This window comes from Canis lupus, chromosome 5 (assembly GCF_003254725.2).
Source record: "Canis lupus dingo isolate Sandy chromosome 5, ASM325472v2, whole genome shotgun sequence".
In the NCBI taxonomy this organism is placed as follows: Eukaryota; Metazoa; Chordata; class Mammalia; order Carnivora; family Canidae; genus Canis; species Canis lupus.
The window spans coordinates 67,465,038-67,484,174 of NC_064247.1; the positions used below are offsets into that span (position 1 = coordinate 67,465,038).

A 19,137-nucleotide genomic window follows, 5' to 3' on the forward strand; every position below is an offset into this window, starting at 1 on the left:
TTCCGCCCACCACAGGATAGCTCTGAATCTCCAGAGCCACCTTCCTTTATGTCCTCCTGCCTCAGTTTCTTCTACTGAAGACTAAGTGAGATGTGTGTTGGGCGTTCAAACAGTGCAGACAGCAAGTGCGCAGCAAAGGTCAGCAGCCATCAGAAGGGTCTTCCAGCTGCCTTACAAGGTGAGACAACTGGCTTGGTTTAGTCCTTCGTGCTGTGTGACCTTGGGCAAGTTGCTCAACCTCTCTGGGCTTCTGTTTCCTCATCTGAAAAGTGGGGATTGGAACCCTGCCAATGCAGTCTAATAGTCAGGACTACTTTCTCTCGGGCCCTGGTTGCCTACTGGGTGCTGTGCTAGCAGATGGCTCAATTAACTACCAGCTCCCACCCTCTGAGGCAGGAAAATATGCCCATTATGGGGAGGGGGACCCTGAGGATCAGGGACTTAGGAAGTGCCCTCTCTGGCTTTGCCCACAGCCATGCAGGAGCCGAGGGACAGCCAGCCTGAGGCCTTGCACCCGTAAGTGCAGAAATAAACGGGGACCGGGGGCAGCATGCAGGCTGGGTTACTCAGCCATCTGCCTAGGTCCCAGGACGCCCCTTCCCTGCCCAGGCCAAGGACGCCATCTGCTGGGGACACAGGGCTCGGCACCCCAGTGTGACCTTTGCTCAGCTGCCACCTGGGGCTGGGGGCTGGGGCCTGGGAGGGGGCGTGCCCTTAATGTACCCACACTGGGCCTCTGGGGCCCCCGTGCCCTGAGTGGCTCGGCACCCCAGGACAGCCCCCAGGATTCATCCTTGGCCCCCAGGCTCCGGGGGTGGAATGCCAGGTGCTGGATCGAGAATCTTCTCTCCTTTCACTGGGGTGGTTCAAGCTCAGTGGATGCTTACTATGAGCTGCTGAGGCAGCCCCAGACTCACCAAGGCCCTTCTCTAAGATGCTCCTTGCCAGTGCTGGGGGGCATGTGCCCCTCAGCACCCCAAGGTCACGCTCCCCCCTGCCTCCAGGCCTTCGCCCTCTCAAGGCCCTGGGTTTCCTTCTCCCGCCCTTTTGCGGGCCTGCCTTCCACAAGCCTCCTCATGTCTGGCCCTCGTTCGGTGCTGAGGAGCCAGGCTGTCGGGGCTCCGGCTGGTTGTCCTGGCACAGAACTGTCCCTCCTCCTCCCCATTCCTGAGGCTGTGCACTCTGGAATCTTCCTCTGCCTGCAGGCGGAGCCAGAGCAGGCCCAGGTCAGCGTCTGCGGCTGGCTGACATTTCCATGCCACGCTCTGTGGCCAGGACGGGCAGAACCATGTGTGGCCTCTCGTTCCTGACAGCCTCCCAACGCGAGACATGGGCTGCCAACAAGCTATAATTAGGGACACTTTGATCCTCAGAGCTGCTGATGGAGAAACTGTGGGAAATGCCTCATCGCTCCCACCAACAACAGAAGGTACAGGGCCAGGGGCCTGGGAGACCTTCAGGGTCAAGGGCTTAGCTGCTGTACCGAGCAGGTGGCAGGTGACGTGCTCCTGGGGGCAGGTGCCAGTCACCAAACAAGCCCAGACCAGCGCTCTGGGTTTAGTTTCTTCCACTGGCAAGAGGGGGCATGGGCACCTGGGACCTGTCAGTGCGGCTGAGACCCAGCCACCTACTGACCCCGTGAGCAGAGGATGGGGACGTGGTCAATGACCCCGGTGTACTTCTGAAACCCTGTAGGAAGCAAAGTGCACGGCACCAAGCCCAAACCTACGGAGCCAAGCCTCCAGAGTGCCACCACGGCCAGCACTGCCAGGCGTCGCTGAACACCCCACTGTACCTACATGCAAGATAAATTTGAACATCTTAAAAGTGGATTAAACAACTCAGGAGCATTTATTCCATCCACTGGGTTGTGTTTTGTCACTCCAAACAGAAACCCCGTCCCCACCAGCACTCACTCCCTGTCCCCTCGCCCCCAGCCAGCAACCACTAACCTGCCTTCCATTTCCAGGGATTTGCCTATTCTGGATATTTCTATACATGGGCTCACCACATGTGGCCTTTTGGGACTGGCTTCCATCACTCAGCGTGATGTTTTTGGGGTCCACCCACACTGTAGCCTGTGTCAGTGTTCTACTTAAAAAAAAAAGATTTTATTTATTTATTCATGAGAGACACACCAAGAGAGAGAGGGACCTAGGAAGAGGGTACTTTTCTTTTTTAATGGCTAAGTAATAATCCACAGTATGGCAGGACTGCATTTTGTCTGACATTTGTTGAAGGACATGTGGGCTGACTCTACCTCTTGGCTATTGTGATTCATGCTGCTGTGAACATGTGTGCACCGGTTCCTTGAAAAAGCTTCAAAGTCAGGCTTGTTGAGGTTAGTTACATACAGAAATAGTCACCTTTCTCACCTCACTTAGCTGTGATGTCCCCTTCCCTCTCACCCCCTCTGTACAGCTGGTGACAATCACCCTAGGTGAGAGATGAGGGCACAGGGGGGTGGTCACCCCAGGCTGGAAGTGAGGACACTGGGGCCCAGAGAGGCTGAGTGGTTGCCCGTGCTCCCCCGGCTCTGAGGCCTGTGTGGCTCTGAAGCTGGCACTGCTCGCCTCCAGGCTGTCATGTGCCAACCCCCCCAGCCAGGCCTGGCTTCCCTCCTGGCCTGAGCAGGAGCCGGGTCGCCTGAACACAGACGGTGCCGTGAGGTTCTCTCTGCTTTTCCTCGAGGCCCTGAGACCCAGCGCCCGAGGGCTCCCAGGAGCCCCAGCCGCGCTCAGAAGCCACGCTCAGCTTCTCAAGGAAGGTGCCAGGTGCCCAGGGGGTCACGGGGTCGGGGCAGGGAGGTGGTGGCGGGCACCGACCTGGCAGGTGCCTAGAGGGTGTACTGAATACCATGTGCAGCCAGCGGCGGCACGGAGAAAGATCTCACCAAAAATGGACAATTTTCTAGGAAAGTAAAAACTGCCAACATTCATCCGAGAAGAAGCAGAGACACGAACAGACCTCAAACCCAGGAAGAAACAGAAAAAGTTGTCAAAGGATTAACTCCAAGGATGGTGAAGGCCAGATGTGGCTCCTTCCCCTTGGAGGAAGGGATGGCCCCCATCCCTGCTGGAAGCCGCTCTAAGGCACGGCAGGTGGGGGCCGGCATGCCCTGGAGGAGCTGCAAAGTGGGCAGAGCGAGCCCTCCACACCCAGTGCCCAGCCCTGTAGGAGAGGGGAGCCCGGGGCTCATCTGTCCCTCAGGAACAGCCAGCCGCCTACAGACCTCCTCAAGCGACCACCATCAAAGGGAAGGGGTGCGCGGGTGGGAGTTCAGAAGAAAAGAGTCATTACAAGAAGGCATCCTGCAGACGCTGGCCTGGCCACAAGGCCCCACAGGTACTCCTGAGGTCCCCCCACCCCAGCCCTGGGGACCTCTGCCTGCTTCCCTAGACTGAGGCAAATCTTAACCACAATGTGACCCAGAAACTGCTCCCCGACCCCCCAGGCCCTTTCCCCCTCCCTCCAGGCAATGCTGACCTCCCCACTTGGTCTCTGTCCCAGGCACCCAAGACAGTGGGAAGGGGACACGGGGCTAGAGGACCCCTTGTTGGCCTATGACCCTGCAGGCCCCTCGGCCTCTGAGCTCCTATTTCCAGCGGTAAGATGGGCCTGGTGCTCACAGCTCTACCTGCCTCTCAAGACAGGAGCAAAAGTGGAGTCCTGAGACGCTTAGGGACAGGTAAGCCATTTGTAAACTACAAAGGGCTGGTCATGACAGTTACTCCCTTGCCTGGGGAGGCTTCCCAGGCCTCTCCTTTCACCCCCTAATAACTACATGCCACGCCAATAACTACAATGACACTCCACCACCAGCTCCCAGGACCTTGTGTTCCCCAGGCCAGACTCTGCATCCCCCTGGACCCTAGGAGCACAGAGAAACAAAGACCCCAGCACAGTCTTTGCATGACAGAGACGTCAGGAGAAGGGGGGTGGTGGGGACACCAGTAGAGAGAGCCATGATGAGAAGGGCACCCCTCCTCAGCTCTGCTCACCCTGCAGGGAGCTCTGGCAACCAGTGTGAAGGCTGGCTCAGGGGTCCTCCATGACGGGAGGGAGCTGGGGTATTTGTACCCCACTTCCCCAATTCCAGGCAGTCATGGGAAAGGGCGCTGGCTTCCAGCACTCCTGCCCCAACCCTGTGGCAGGGCCGGTATGCTCCTGGGGCCCCAGAAGCAGCAAGAAAGGAGATCCATTCGGGGACCTTTGGAAGGTGGCCGTTGGGATGAAGCGGTCAGGGGGACAGGGCACAGGCGGGGCCTAACCACATTTGCTGTGACTCCAAACAAGCCACGACACTGACACCAGGGTGGGGTGGGGGACGGGCTCCGGTTAATAAATAATCCGAAGCTGGCTGAGCTGCTCCAAGGCGAGGTGGGGACCCGAGGCCCAGCGTGTCTGTCTGCCTGCACTGGGTGCCTGACTTCGTCCCTCCCTGCCTGTCTGGCCCGGATGGATGGGCTGTCGCGGGCTGTAGACAGGCACATTTAGAAACTGCTCTTTCTGGAGAGGATGGCAAGACCTCATGCAGAACCTCACCCACCCCAGAAACACCCAGGGCGACATTCTCCGCAGCTTGCGGGAGCCGGGCTTCCAAGGATTATTAAATGGATTTTTCCTCTCTCTGGTTGGAGTTCCCTTCAAGGCCGCACGCAGGACGGAGCATTAACAAAGCAGCCGGCCCAGGGCAGCATCAATCCAACAAACACAACAGCCTGCAAGCTTTGATTTAATAAAATCGGCCCCCACTGGGCTGCTTTAATTGTTTCCAGATTCTGAAAATATCTGAAAAGAAGATGCAAATGGAAAAATCCACCTCTGGCTACTGCAGCATCTGGAGCTTGCTGAGCCGAATGTCCACGTGAGCTGCGTCCTCAAGGAGTCACCTGGGCAGAGAGGGCCAAACCCTGATGCCACCAGGACAAACCGCCCGGGAGGGAAGGGACACCAGGAGGAGAGAATCCATCAGCTCGGCCTTCTGACTGCCGCCAGCGGGAGAGCAGCTGGTCACTGCCCTGGCCGAGGTGGCCCCGGGGTATCTGCAGGGTAGTCTCTGTCACCCACAGACACCGTGATACTGTGTGGCGGCAGGCAGGACACGAGGCTGCAGTCCTAGGATTCTGCTCACGGAGCTGCGGCCCCAGGAAGGTCACTCCTGAGCACCTGTCCGGTCCCCTGTGGCCATCGTGACTCTAGAGGAGGGAGCCCCACCCTGAGTAGAAGGCCACGTGGCAGCATCACAGGCAGAGGCTGGGGCTGGAGTCCAGTGGACTTGGGGTTGGGTGTTGGCGCTACCAGCTGTGCAACCTTGGGCATGTCCCTTGCCTGCCCTGGGCCTCAGTTGTCACACCTGCAAAAGGGGCTGGCAACTCCGAAAGCCCCCAGCGGTGTCCATGGAATGGACAGCGTCGCCCCAGATGCTGCTCGGTCAGGGGCACAGTGTGTCCGTGTGAAGCGCGGAGCCCCTGCCCACAGCGCCACTTCCCGCCCCGAGACCCCAGGGAAACGTGCTGCCGAGGAGTGCGCAGAGCACTCTGGCTGCTTTTTAGGGGGGGCACCGGGAGCGCCCTGCCGTGGCTCGGGTCTGAAGGTGGGCAGGGGCAGGGCCTGGCAGGCAGAGCTTGGAGGAAGCTCCAGGGAGTCAGGAATCCCGATTCCATCCGGCTTCCCCAGCCCTGCATCTGTAAGGATCTCCCTCATCAGGAAGATTGTTTGTCATCTCCATAAAACATGAGGCAGAGCGCGCGCGCGCACACACACACACACACACACACACACAGGTGCTCTCCCACCCCAAGCCCGACACAGATGACAGCCTGTCACGGTCTGCATGTTACAAGTCAATTACGCCCACCTCCCAGCCAGCCTCTGATGCCGCCGGGGGCAGGCGTCGCTCCATGTCGGGACACCGAGGAAGGACGTGGGATGCTCCCCCGGGGAGGACGGGGGAGGGCGACCGCCGGCCCTCGGGAGGCCACCGCCTCTCAATCAGGAGGACCCCGGAGGTGGGGCAGCTCATTTATTCTCATCCCTCAACCTCCACATTAAACAGCGCAGTGATAAAGAACACGCCGCGTGCTTCCTGCGTGGCCTCGAGCAAGTTTCTCCACCTGTGAAATGGAGCTGGCGCAGGACAGCGAAATGGACCCCGGGGTCACAGTATGGGAGGCCCCTGGAGCAGAGGTCACGGTCTGCTCTTGCCTCTTCCTGTGTTTTCTGCAGCCTGCTCTCCCCCGGCCCTTTCTGGACCTCGGGGTAGACCCTTGGGGGTAGAAACGGATCCTATCTTTTAGACTCCGGGCCTGGGCAGCTCTGAGCGTGGACAGAGAGTGTGGGGGCCCCAGAGTCTACCCTAAAGAGTGGTGGCACATGGGTTCTCACCTAGGGCACTGCCCTTGTGGAAGGCAAAACGCCCTGGTCCCCTGCAAGGATGCAGACTGGGGTGGCTGGGAGCCCTCCCGCTGAGTCTGCACTGGCGGCTGGACTGTCGGGGCCCCGGGGGGCTCCGGGGACAGCTGCACCCCAAGATCCTTCCAGCAGCAGAGCCTTAGGCCAGCCTCAACAGCTGGACAAGGTTCGGTTAGACACCTGGACATCCATAAAGGCAGTCCTTTGTCCTAACAGGTTTGTAGCTCCTGACGTGTGACTCCCCCCCAGAACAGTGAGGCCCACTGGCCACACAGCTCCCCACCAAGGACTGTCAGGAGGAGGGCACGGCTGCTGCCCCATCACTGCCGACAGATGGCCTGTGCTGAAGGACGGCTCCGCATCACCCTGGCCACGCCTGTGCAGGCACCAGAGGCTCAGGAACCAGATGAGGGCTGACCTGTCCCCGGGGAACCAGCAGGTGCTGTGGGCCAGGGGGGCTGGCGAGGCTGAGAAAACCACCCCCTCCCTCATCAGCCACAACAGACCCTGACAGGTCCTGGCGACAAACCAAGCTCTGTATACAAATTATTCATCCCGATGTGGGCACCTCTATTATCTCCATTTCACAGATGGAGAAACTGAGGCCCAGACAGGCAATTCAGCCAAGGTCACTGGCTTGCTGGTGGTCACCAAGGTCTGCTAGTCTGCAGCAGAGAGGGCTCGACCCAGGCATCCGGCTCCACTGGCCACATGGAACCAGCACAGACGGCTGCCTCTTGTGCCCTAGATCGGGGCAATGCAGGGCACAGGCTGGCTGAGGGGCCACCCACAGGGGGTTCTTAAGGATGAATAGAAGTTTGGTCAGTAGCGGGAACAACTCTGGGGTGCAAGAAAGCACAGGTTGTTCAGGGGAATGGAAAGAAGTGTCACCGCAGAGGAAGGAAGGATATGCCTGGCATGTAGGGGTGCTCAGTAAATATCCGTTGACCTTGGTGCCGGGCGGGGGCGGGGGGCAGGGGAGCAGCAAGACACACGCTGGGAGGGCAGGCTAAGGAGTCTGGCCTTCTCCTGTGTACACGCACGTGCCCATCCCCTCTGCCCTGTCTTCCTGCCGGCCCCCAGCAGCGCTCCTGCTGGCCCAGGGCAAGGCCCTCTGCCGCCCAGCGCCCCCTTCCACAATGGGGAGCACCCCTGGGGAGAAATTAGGGGACTCGGGGGCGGGCAGGCAGGGGAGGCTCGTTCACTTCGCCCCTGGACTTTTAAGGACTGCGTGATGCTCTGTGGTTGGGGGAGGGGAGCTGCTTGCTGCACCCCCACTTCCTGGGGGCCCTGGCTCTGGGGTGGGGAAGGGGCCTGGCGGCGCTCAGCCACAGGCGAGGGGCCGGGAGCCTCGGGGGAGGCCGGCCGGGCAGCCACCGCCGCTGCTCCGATAACCTTCAGCCCTGACCTCATTTCCCACCAAGGCTCGTGCAATTTCTTCCAATTTTCCACATAATTAGCTGAGCGGGAGACAGGGCCCCTGCTCTGCGGCAGGAAGGAGCTGGCTGCTCCAGGGCCCCCAGGCCTGTGGCTGAGGGCAGAGCCACCCCCTAGCTGCTCCTCCTCCCCGGCTCTGTGGGCACCAGTGTCGGGCAGTGGGGGGACGAGGTGGGAAGGCGCAGGATGGGGGTGGGGGGAGGGTGCCTGCCGTCACACAGACCCGGGTTCAAGCCTCCGCTCCTCCTCTGGCCAGATGTCTCTCAGACTCTCAAGATGCGGCTCTGGTATGGTTTTCCGGGATGAAATCACAGTCTCTGCCTCCAGCCCTCCAAGCCTGCAAACGCTCCCTCAACACAGCCCACGAGCCCTCCATCCTGCTGCTCCCCTCTTCCTCCCAGGCCCTAAAACACCCCCTTCCCATCCCGGGGTGGCTGGGCACCGGCTCCATCTCCTGTCTGCCATGTGACGTTAGCAACACAGAGCTGCTGGCCTCACTGTTGCCATCTGTGAAGTGGGCCTGACAACAGACGCCACCTCCAAGTTGGGAAGAAGCCAGGTCCAGAGGCGGAAGGCCCTCGCCGCAGGCCACCCCACTGCTCAGACAGACGCTGCAGGAGCCACTGTTAAAGCACGAGAAGGCATGCTCAGTCCCCACCCCTGGGTTCCTTTCCTGGTGGACACTGTCACCCCTGTTCACTTGGGGGGCGGCCCTGGGGCGGCTCTGGAGGGCTTGCGGTCAGCAATCCCTGATTTCACCCAACAAAGCAAGAGGGAAGGGCTAAAGGTCTCCCTGATGGGCCCTGACATACACTAACTTGCTCCTCGGGCCTCAGTTTTTCTGAGTGATGAGGACGGTCACCGTTCAAACTGCTCCCTCCTGGCTGGAGACATCCTAGAGAGAAAAGGTGCACGAAGCAGCACCTGACCCTGGAGCAGAAACAGGTCACCACAGCCCCCAAGGTGCCCCGTAGCCCGAGGAGGAGGCCCCTCTTGGGCCAAGTGGGGTGGGGTGCCCCTCCACCTCCCCGGGGAGCCACGGCCTCCTTGGAACGGCCTTCCCCTGACAGCATGAATGATTCCCTTCCTCGTGCTGGAGCCTGGCGCCAAGGCCTGGAATCCATCATCCCGTGTCATCTGTCTAGGGCTCCGAGGGCCACCAAGCCACTCTCATGGGGAGGGTGGTAAATGTGCTCAGGCAGCACAAGGCATATGGTGTCCAGAGAATGTCAAGGCTGAGTGACCTGGACCTGGACCTTCCCCTGCCCCAGGACCACGGGCTTGGAACCTCACCTCCCGACCCTGGGATGCTCCCTGGAAAAATGTGCTCTCACAGGTCAGCGGGCCTCGTACACCCAGGGTGTGGGTAGGACTCAGCTCTGTGTCCTGTGAACAGCAGAGAGCCTCCCGTGGCCGGACCGGAACACTCCTCCCCAAGGAAAACCAGAACCTGCCCTGAGCCTTTCAGTGCCTGTCCCCAGCACTGGCAAGGAAGCAGTGGCCCAGAGTCAGGCGGTGGCTCAGGGTCTGCACCAGAGCCACCGTGTGCCCCAGGGTCAGCAGGTGGCTCATCCTCTCTCTGGCTGTGGGCTCTTTGTCTGTGGGCAGCTTCCCGCACCCAGCCCGGGGCCTCAGGGATGGGGTCTGTGGTCCCAGGTGGACCATGAATCCCCACGTGGGCCTTTGGGGCCTGTGCTTCACAACCAAGGGCCTTAACCCTCTGGAGAGCCACCAGGAAAGGCACAAGGCCGTGGCTGAGACCTCAAAGCTGAGAAATAAAGCTGTCCCACAGACTGGGGAAATCAGAGAGGGCTTCTGGGAGGAGGGGAAATGAGGCTGGTCTGGGAATGAGATAAACAGTAAGGAGAGAAGGTGGCCCAGGCAGGGGGCACGGGGAGCCAAGCTGTGGGTAGGGGCCCGTGGAGCAGGGAGGCAGATGTGAAACCAGATACTGGAAAGCGACTTGGAGAGGGCTATCAGGGAAGACTTGCTGGAGGAGGTGACATCTGAGATGAGTTCGCCCAAGGGCAAAGGAGGGGTGGGAGAGATCCTGAGTAGGAGAGGCAGGCTGGGCATACTCAGGAGGAGACCTGAAGAAACGAGTCCCAACCCCTGTCTACACTCCCTGCCTCCACCCAAAGGCCTCCTTCTTGTGATTCCAACGCTTGGGCGCTCTGGAGAATAACAAACCGATAGTGATTCCCCCTTCAGGCCCACTCCCAACTTGGACACTACAGGGAAGCAGCCCCCCGGCGCCCCCTCAGTCACACGGTGAAGACAGTGAACACTCAGGGCACGTCACCCCCCACCATAGCACTCCCGGAGCAGCGCATGGGGCCTGCCTGCTGACTCTCCGCCACGGCCCGACGCACCTGTTATGCTGGTATCGCCCACCCCTCAGAGGCCAAGTCACCAGAGCAGCATCATACAGCAACCCAAGTAGGACCCAGGACATCTGATCTCAAGATGCAACGACTTAGCCCCAGTGCCCGGGCTGGGCTGCCTGGGTGCCCCCGGCATATGCTACAGCAGGGGTCCCCCGAGGAGGCGGGGACCAGCCTCACATCCTCTCTCTCTCTACACGTGTTGGACCGCCTGCTGCTGGGAAGCTGGCAGCGGGACAGAGCCTGAGGCGCCCACGGAGCCCCGCGGACGGGCACACCTGACGCCAGGCACAGATGGACTTCACAGAGGACGGGCCTCTGGGCAGCACCCCTGTCCCTCCCTCCTTTGTGTCAGACTAAGGGCGATTCTCAGGTCTCAGAGAAAGCGAGCTGCTAAGGATGGAAAGTGTGGGGTGCTCTTGGCATCACAGGGTCAGAAGTAAAAAATAAGAAGGTGAGGACAGGGGATGGGTAAGAAATAAGGTGTGGGCCCCAGTAAGGGGCTCAGGGACTCCCCAGAGAGGAGGTGTGTAAAACCCAGATGAGGCCGGGCCTCCTGCTCCACCCGGACCAGTGTGCGGCCAGCGGTGCCAGGCACAAGGGTGGTGCGCTGTTCACTGAGATGGAGGCGCCCCCCCTCCCAGCCTTCCCGTGCCGCAGAAAGAATCTGGGTGGGGGGGAGCACATTCCACATCCAGGACACACGTCTGCACAAGGACGTTATGCCTCATCTATCCGATGCCCCCAGGATGAACCTCTAGGATGAAATGCCCCTGGCAGGACATGGAGTGAAGCCCTATTCCATACCCCCAACAGGTGGTGCCCCACGATCGCTAACTCCTAACCTCCAAGCGAGATGTCCCTTCCACCTGGAACAGCCGTCCCACCCTCCCTACCTTGGAGGCAACTGAGAGTCTATGGAAATGTCACTCAGGTGTCACCTCCTCCTGGAAGCCCTCCTTGATGCCCAGGCTGGGGGCAGGGGGGCCTGGGCTGAGCTTTACTCTGGCACACCAGCATCTGTATATCTATTGTCCCTGCTGGCCAGCAGTTCTGTGAGGCTAGGATGGCTGTTTAGACCCAACACAGATGAAGCTAGACCATATGATATGGAAAAAAGTGGTGATTTCACACAGTTTGATCTGATCTTAGGTGCTTGTGAAGTGTTTGTCACGGGAATCAGTGGCTTTCAGCCACATCCTGTAGGTAGAAGAAATTCAAGCTTTAGTACATGAGCCAAGTCTATTCCTGGCCCAGAGAAGGGATTCTCAAACTGTGGTCCCCGGGCCAGCAGCATCCACAACACCTGAGAGCTTGTCAGAGATGCAGACTGGGGATGAGCTGGGAAACCGGAGGAGCGGCCCCACTCTCTGGGTCTCACCAGACCCCAGGGGCCCCTCGTGAAAGGCAGGGTGAGAACCCCTGCCCTAAAAGATATAAGGTAATAGACTGTTTCTCTAACAAGCCAAAAAAAGGGGGAGTAGTTTATTTTAAAAGGGAGGGTGATGACCTTTGCGATTCATTTCTGTAAGTAAACATCATAATAATACTAATTGATGGTGAAGATGATGTCAACGAGGCCTTTCCTGACCACGCAAATTGAGAATGTAACCTCCTCCCCTGCCTGCATGTCTCTGGGCCCCCAGTCACCCCTAATTAGCTGTCAGGAAGTGAGGCCGCCACGTCCCCCCTCCCCAGATGGCCCAGCACAGACGAAGCTACTCAGAGATTACTAATTTGTGGTGCTACTCTCTTTCCCCCTGGAGGGTCAGCGGTCATGCCGTGCCCTGCTCTAGCCCCGCACTTAGCCCAAGGCCTGGTACCCAGCAGGTGCTCAATAAATACGGAATCAGTGAAGGAAGGAACCCGTTCCTTCAGCTGATCCCCAGCATGTTCTCCCCTGCGATGGTCTCCACAAGCTCCGGGAGGCAGACTAAGTGTCACTCCTGAGCCCAATTTGCAGATGGGGAAAGTGAGTCTTAGGAACAGCAGACCTGCCGTCGCACGGAGCCTTGGACTCCGCACCCCTGAGCCCCCCCGCCACCGCCTCCCCTGCTCTGGGGCCTGAGCCCCGCCGCTAACCGCTGGCGAATTCGGTCCCCAGGGATACGGCCCTGCCCTCCCACCCCTGCCGACACCCAGGCCCCAGCAGGCCCCAGCAGTCCCACGGCGTCACCAAAGTGGAAACCGGCGTCACCAAAGTGGAAACCGTTACCCTGGAAATCTCTGGGGGATGGAGGGAGGGCACGGCGCGCCTCCTGTGAAGCCTCGGCAGGCGGCATCGGGGCGGCGCGATGATGCCTGCCATACGAGAGGCCCCCGGTGCAAAGACACACAGCTAATTAGCTGTCAGGAGCGATGCAAACTCTAGCCTGGCCCCTCCCCGACAATCTCTCCCGGAATCGCCCTCTGCCACCGCGTGTCACCACATGATAAAAGGAAGTATGTTCAAAGCCGAGGCGCTAACAAGAGACGGGGAGGCTCGCAGAGGCAGAGCAGCAGATTGCCTCCGACACTCTCCGAGGAAAGGGGGATAAATTAAAACCATTAAAAAAATAATTTGTCATCGTCAGTTTTCAGAAAGAAGTTATTCTGGAAGAGCAGGGCGTTGTGAGCGTCCTCTGGGAGGTGCCAGCACAGCGGCGGAGGGCCTGGCCTCTGTTCAGAACAGGCTCTGCCTCTCGCTACCTGTGGGACCTGCGGGGGGTTGGGGTCACTCTCGTGCCTCAGTCTGCCCATCTGTCGAGTGGGGGTGATCACAGCTTCGGCATCGTAAGGTTTGGGGGAAGATCTTAGAGGAACGCGTCTGAAACGCTGGGCATCCCGAGGACATCATCACACGTGGTAAGTCACAGGCGCGTCCTTCTCACCCACGTGGACATGGCCCACGTCTGAACTGCGCTCAGCTTCCCCACGTGCAGAATCGGGGGGTCGCGGCTGGGACCTGGGTCATCAGGAGAACTCAATGAACAGAGGCAGCACAGACCGCTTAGCACACATCTACCCGAGTGATGTTTGCTGTCTTGACTCCCAGTGTCCGAGATGTTTGCCGGGTCCCGTGGGTGCCACTGAAGGTGGACAGCTTCAGGGTAAGGGATCAACAGAGGGGAAGGCCTCTCCTGCTGGCTGTCACCTCCTCCCCAGCAAAGGTGGCTCGGCCAATCGTTCTCCCCGACCTTGTTCCTACTGCTCCCCAGGGCCCCTGTGGAAACTGCTGGAAGTGCTCCCTGGTGGTGGGAACCTGCTGTGCTGCCCTGGAGACGGGAGGACCTTCTCCGTGCCCTCCTGCTCTGCAGGGCAGGGGCAAGCACACCTGCTTGCTCACCCTCACAGAGTCCTAAACAGAAGTTAGGTATGATTCTAAACACTCCATGAATTCTCTCCTGGAGGCCTGGCAGCAGCCCACTGTACAGATGGGAATACTGAGACACCCAGAAGGTATCACCTCTCCGAAGTCAAGCGCCTAGGGAGTGGTGGCTCCAGGACTCCTGTCCCCCAGAGCCCTGGTGGGGCGTCACAGGGATGAAATCAGGCATCACAGTTTCCGGACCCACTGGGCACTCTGCAAGCACGCGGGGGTGTGAGCTGGCCCCGGGTGGTGGCACAGGTGCAGCTGGCAGGAGAGTTGGGGCTGTGGGGACACGAGCAGAGATGGAGCATCCCAGGGCAGAAGGACAGCACCCAGATTATGGGGGTGGCCTCAGCACTCCAGGCCCTACAGGGTGGATGTGAGGGCTCGTAGCTTAAAATACTAATACTGCGTGAACCCCCATTCTCACATGGCAGGGCTCCTCCCAGGTGACCTGAGCTCCGGCGGAGACAAGACGCACTGGCACGCAGCCTCTGTGCAACTGGGGGTCATGGGCTGTCTTCGTTGGATCCATCCCCAAACGCTGAGCCAGGCCTCACATCTTTTCTGCTCCCTCCCCTTCTCTCTGCAGCGGGGCCAGGGAGGGTCAACAGATGTCCCCAGACAAGAACAAGAGCTCATGTGGATGCCGACGAGCAGCCCCAGATGGATTCCCCGTGTCCTTGTGGACAACACACCCCGCCCCGCCCCCCCACGCTCACATGACATGTGGTCAGTGCCAGGTGCAGGGGCCCGCTGGACACAGTCCCGGTCTTTGCACAGCATAGTCCGGGGGGTGACGGGCAAGCACAGAGCAGGAACAGCTCACTGTGGAAAGTGCTGTGACTGGACAGGGAGGCAGTGTCCTGGGGGGAGTGCTCAGGGGACCAGGGAGGCTCCTGCAGGTCAGCCTCCGTCACCATGGAAACCTGCTCCTGCTAGATGAGCCCCTGGAATTGAAATATTTGACCTGACAAGTGTCAAGGTCACTGAAATTAAAGCCTGGTGTGACCCCCCACCCCGAGGTGGTGGCAAAGCGAAATGGCTGGACCCTCACTCCCTCCACATCCCCCACCCCCATGTGCTGGAAGGGCAGGTGGGCTGCCATGGGGCACCTCACATGAGCCTCCCAGGCCTGGGACCATCCCCCCAGTGTCCATCCAGGTGTGGCCCTGTCCCGTCCCTAAGTAGACCCCCGCCTCCTCCAGTCCCCTCTTCTCTGTCTGTTCAGCTCCAGTGAAACTAAATCCCTGTGTGAGGAGGTCTCCACCTTCGGGAAGCCAGGATTGGGGCCCCTACTGCCTCCCAACTGTTCCCCTGCCCCCCGCAAAGCCCTCCACTGGACTGGCCTACTTCCTGCATACGAGTCTCCCCCTCAGTTCTTCCTTCTCCAAGGGTCCCCACCTCTGGCACTGATGTTTCCACAGTGAAAACTCCTCCGAGGGAGATCTAGCTACAGGCCTGAGCTGGTTGCTTACCCCCCCACGGCTCCAGGAGGGGATGGAGCATACAGCAGGGCTGGGGCAGGGCACAGATGGGAATGGAACACATGGTGGGGAGATGGAGCACACACTGGGGCTTGGGTGGAGCACACAGTGGGGATGGAACACAGTGAGGCTGGGACACACAAGGTCAAGGGTGCTGGGCACAGTAGGTCCGGCTGGAGGTGGAGACCCAGGGGCACAGCACCCACCTTGGCTCACTTTACTCTATTTCTCTCTGTCCCCCTACTTGCCACCTTCTCACGGGCCACCCTGCAGAAGCCTCACTCTGGAAAGCCCCCATCCCTCCACAGGAGTCAGGGCCTGGCCTGGGCCCAGGGCCCCATGGGGCCTCTGAGAACCTCTCCTCAGCCTGGCAGCCCCCAGGGCCTCCCAGAAGTGGTTCTGGCCCCAGAGAGAGATAAAGGGGGAGCAGCGGGCCCCATGGACGAGCTGAAGGATTGCCATGGCAACCGTGCGGGGCCAGGCCAGCTGGCAGGAGTGGAGTCTGGCACAGCATCGGGGCTGGCTTCCCACCAGGGAGTGGGCCAGGGCGCAGGGGCCACAATGGGTGGGGCTGGGGGCTGACAGGTGCCCAAAGGGACGGGCAGACGGGCCACGTCACTCTCCGAGGAGAGCGTGGTGACCCTGCAGGGCAGCCACTGAGCGGGGCTGGACTCTGGGGAAGCCTGCCCCCTCCTCTTCACATGGGGGGTGGGGGGTGGGGGCTCTTGCTGGAATGCTCTGGTGCCTTCTGAGACTGGAGCCCAGCCAGGACGGGAGGCGAGGCTGCAGGCTCCAGGCGGCTGAGCTATGCTGGCCGTGTGTGCTGCCTCTGGAGCACGTAGTAGGTACTTGGTGAAAACGTGCCAAGTGGCAGAAACAACAAATGGGCAGCTCCCTAACCACCTGTGACCGAGGCTTTGGCAGGCTGCCGGGCACAGGGCTGGAACAGAAACCCACTGAGATCACGCTCAGTCCTGCAGACACGGAGGAAGCACCCACGCCCTTCTGGACCTTTCTTCCTCTGACTTGCACCCCTGGAAGCATCTGGAGCCCCACTCTGAAGACAGCAGGCCTGGGTTCTTTCCCCTCCTCCATCCCACGACAGGGAAGGTGTCCTGGGCTCTTCCAGGCTCTACGATGGACCTATGTACAGGGAAGGAGCCTAGCTCAGGCTGCACCTGCGTAGCATTCGTGGCGTGCAGGCAGGCGGAGGGGCCTCCTGTCTATTCCGTGCCTTCTCACGGCCTCTGCTCCCACTGGGCCTCCCAGATGCCGCACATGTACCCCCGATCGGCTGCTCGGCTCAGCAAGGGATTTCTACCCATACTAGAGATGAAGAAACCAAGGCCCAGAAGCCAACCAAATTGCCCAAGGTCACTGGGCAAAGCAAGGAACATTCCAGGCCCTGTGCTCCCCACCGCTGAGCCTGGCCTCCCGGAATCTCTGAGCCAGGGGGGCAGGGAGATCGCACTCATGCAGATGGGTAAACGGAGGCCTGGGCGAATGAAGATAAATGTCCCAGGTGTCTGGAGAGACACACGGGCTGAGTTTCTTTCATCTTCTGGATGCAGCAATCTGCAAAGCGCTCAACCAAATGCGATTTCGTTTTTCGTATCCTAAGACTCCTATAAATCACATTTGGAATATATAAGGAGCTTCCCTTTCTCAGACCATGTGCTTCAGTTTGAGGTTTGGTGAAACACACAGGCTGAGTGTGCAGAGGGTGGTTCCAGTCCGTTCTGGCCTGCCCCACACAGCAGGGCAGCAAGTGCCACCCACCCTTCGTCTCTCCAACCCCCCATGTCCTCCCTCCCCCAACCAAAGGCCCCTAAGGCCTCCCTGCATGGGCTGCACTCTCCAGGAGCGCTTCCTGTGAGGGGGAACATTCCAGATCGTGCTGCCCAACATGGCAGCCGCCGGCCCCATGTGCTTGCTGAACGCTTGGAATGCAGCTAGTGTGGCCGAGGAACTGGGTTTCCACCTGCATTTCATTACGGGGCCATGTGAGGCTGGTGGCCTGACACTGTAGCTCTAGGGTGAAACCCTCACTGTTCAGTACCAGCCCTGTCCTGACAGCACGGTGGGCCCAGGCCAGCCCTGGGGACCAGTGGGTGTCATCAGGTGGAGGGAGGAGGGGTAACAGGGTCCCGAGGCGGGGACAGAAGCCCCGCGGGAGCAAATGCCAACGGGCCGGCCGCCCTGCTGCTGCAGTTAGGCTGCCCCAGAGGAGGGCCTTGTGAAGACTGGCAAAGCAATAACCCCAAACAAGTGCCTCAGTTTCCCCAACTGTAAGACCACATCCAGAGTGGTACCAAACCTAAGGCTGCTGCAGGTTTAAGCGAGTTCACACAAGCAAAGCACTTAGAGCACGGCTGGCTGCAGAGAACACGCCGTAACGTTGGCTGTGATCATGACTGACCCAGAGCCCCCGGCTCAGGCCTCCTGACACCCCCTCTGCCTCCAGGCATCTACCAGAACCAACTCCTTTCTGCCCCACAACACAAGGGAGAAGGACTTTCCCATTTAATGGATGGGAAGACACCAATGGGGAGCACAGAGAGGGTCAGGACCTGCCAAGGCCACACAGCTCCATCTGGCGGAGCCAGGATCCAATAGTCACTGACCTCACCCCATTCTACAGATGGGGAGATGGAGGCTGGGGTGGGCTAGGGGGGCGGCCTCAGTGGACACCCAGCCTCTGACTCCTGGACTCGGGCCTCTCAGGGAGGCTGCAGGCAGAGGGTTTGGGGGAGAAGCCTCTGGAAGGGCCGAGGAGGCAGGGTGGGAGAGGAGGCGCCGACAGCAGGCTGGGCTTCTGCCACCGGCTCCCATCCCTGCCTCTCACACCCGCCGCCTCGGGGGAGCCGGAAGCTGGCAGCACCAACTGTTGCCGCCGCCTCCCCCTCCCTGCCCATCTGCTCCTGTGCCGGGATCGGGGTGGGCGTCAGGCCCTTGCCCAGCCTGCCTGCTGCTGCCTCCACGGGGGCTGTCACCAGCCCGCCCCTCCTCCCGGGCCCGGGCGTCCCCAGGGGGCATGGTCCCCGAGGCCCTGTCGCCTCCCTGTCGCGTGCGTAATGGGCACGGCCATGTGCCCCTGGTGTGCCTGTGTTCCCTGAACCAGCTCCCGCCCACAGCCAGAGCCCCCTTCCCGTGTCCTCGCCTCCTCGGGTGTTCTGACCCCAGGGCCCGGTGTTCCAAGAGCCTCCCATTGCCAAGGCTTCCTGCTGTTCCAGAAACTTATCCTTGTCACCTGTCATGTGGCCTGATTTAGACTCACAGCGAGGTGGGGAGGGCCTTCGGAGAGGCCTTCCAGTCGGCCAACTTGTGACACTCGCTGCCAGACCTCCTGGGAGTTCAGGGGACCCCTCCCCGGGACAGTCATGCTGAGGGGCCACCTAAGAGACCGCAGAGCACATTGCGGACACCTGCGGTGTGCAGGGCACTGTGGGAGAGCAAGTGATCATCGCTGAGGGTCCACTCGCGTCCCGGCCTGGCCGGCCAAGCGGGCAAGGCTTGTGGGGCACCTGGGCTGAGGCGAGCATAGGGAGGGTCAAGGTGGCAGGCAAGGCTCCAGAGGGACACAAGATGGGTCCTCAGGGTTGCAGAGGGCAACCAGGACCCCCCCCCCAGCTCCCCCGACTTCTGACACCGCCCCCCTGGGAGGGCTCCATGCGGCTCCACCACTTCCTCGCTGTGTGACATCAGGCTAGTGACTTGGCCTGACCGCCAAGTCCACCACGGAGAAGAACAGTGCCCTCTTCTGGGGGGACTGCAAGGATCAGGGAGTAACACCTGGCACAGGCAAGTGCTCATTCCTGCCAGGCAGCGGGACAGTAGCAAGGTCCGAGTCCAGCCGCCTGGAACCTCCGTTGCTGCCCCACAAGCCCACGGCACCCGGCCCAGCCCCACCTCCCAGCCTTTGCACACATGGGTCCGTCTCCTGGGAAGACCCTTGCCTGCCCTCCTTTGCCACGTGGCTAACGTACACTCTTCCTCCAGGTCTCAATCCGTGCATCTGTGGCTCTGTAAAGGGAGTGGGTGCGCGTCCCTGGTGGAGCCTGCAGAG

At 60.4% G+C, this 19,137-nt stretch overlaps 1 protein-coding gene and 1 long non-coding RNA gene across 6 annotated transcripts in view; one reads left to right on the forward strand and one right to left on the reverse strand.

Annotated features, from left to right (window-relative positions):
- The window catches only part of GSE1 (Gse1 coiled-coil protein), a 413,751-nt gene that overhangs the window by 327,898 nt on the left and 66,716 nt on the right, over positions 1–19,137 (reverse strand). The gene's annotated exons all lie outside the window — the stretch shown is intronic.
- Positions 1,166–1,850, forward strand: LOC118354854 (uncharacterized). Its single transcript, XR_004816175.2, has 2 exons — positions 1,166–1,429; positions 1,696–1,850. It is a non-coding gene; the product is annotated as an uncharacterized LOC118354854 (long non-coding RNA).